General features: G+C 35.3%; 1 long non-coding RNA gene across 1 annotated transcript; it reads right to left on the reverse strand.

The window, feature by feature from the left end:
* Positions 1-10: 10 nt before the first annotated feature.
* LOC114578581 lies at positions 11-994 on the reverse strand. Its single transcript, XR_003699581.1, has 3 exons — positions 644-994; positions 391-497; positions 11-264 (listed from the first exon to the last, which is right to left on the reverse strand). It is a non-coding gene; the product is annotated as an uncharacterized LOC114578581 (long non-coding RNA).
* Between the last annotated feature and the right edge of the window lie 217 nt (positions 995-1,211).

The following is a 1,211-nucleotide window of genomic DNA, read 5'->3' on the forward strand; positions in this document are numbered from 1 at the left end:
ATAGTCATAGCAATGAATTTAAAATTTATGACCACATCAAAAGGCTAGTTGGATTTCACAGTAGCAACTTAATGTTGTTTGTTCCACAGATGGCTTTTAGTTCATACAATATCCTTTGGCAGTTTGAAACATGGTGAAGATGGTTGGAAAGTAGAAAATCCAGAACAGAAGTGATAAAAAGTTAAAAAGACGCATCATTAAAAATCTGACATAACAATATATAATTTAATTTTCACTGAAGTGATGATACTTTGAAGACCTGGCCTAAAACAAATAGCAATTCACTGAGAAAACATTAGCACAACAACAAAAAAAACAAACAATAAAAAACTACCGATGAAAAGTTGCTCATAACAAAATTATATTTCTACAAGGAAAACAATTCCTCACCAAGCCTTGATGATGGTACAGCCAATGCAACAGCAGCGTGTATTCTAATTTTATAATTTGTAGAATCACGAAGAAGCAATAGAAGAATGCTGTAAACAGTAGATGCCCTGCACAAATGCAAAAAAAAAGCAATAGAAGAAAGGTCATGAATATATTTGGCAAAAACTATCACAAACAAGCATATGACAAATTGATGACGACACTAAGATAAAGGTCATGAATATATTTAGGTTAAGATGAATATGTGCTCAACTCTAGAGCGGGCGGTGTTCAAATGGAAAGAAAATCAAAGACGAAGAGAACTCATTCATTTGGATCAAGATGAGGTTAAGTTCAACTTGTAGAGGAAATTGGTACTCAAAAAAGATGGCAGAGATATTGAGATTGTATGAGTTCGGTCTTTCACGATACTGATGAAGAGTTTCCACTTATTACTTGGCTCAAGGGTCTGCATGAGAGATCAGACAAGGCTCAGGGGATCTTAAATTAAAATAATAACATAGTAAAATTAAATATAATAAACTTTATTTACTAAAAGAAACAAAACTAAATAGCATGCTAAGAGTACAATATGGTGAACACTATACTGCACCAACAGCTCTTATAGCATGTATAATTTTGACTATTCACCCCTTCTTTATTCAAATAGTGCGAGAGATCTGACTTCGTATATTAGTGGGCGCTATTGACATGTATTGTAATGGACCGGTTTGGGTGGCAGGTTCAACCAAACTGGCCAACCCTTCTAATAAAAGTCGCGACTCCAATAGGGGTCGGAGCATTTCGTGAACAGAAGAGGTCGGACGTCTGGCGGAACCGAG

Source organism: Dendrobium catenatum, unplaced genomic scaffold (genome assembly GCF_001605985.2).
Source record: "Dendrobium catenatum unplaced genomic scaffold, ASM160598v2 original_scaffold_79390, whole genome shotgun sequence".
In the NCBI taxonomy this organism is placed as follows: Eukaryota; Viridiplantae; Streptophyta; class Magnoliopsida; order Asparagales; family Orchidaceae; genus Dendrobium; species Dendrobium catenatum.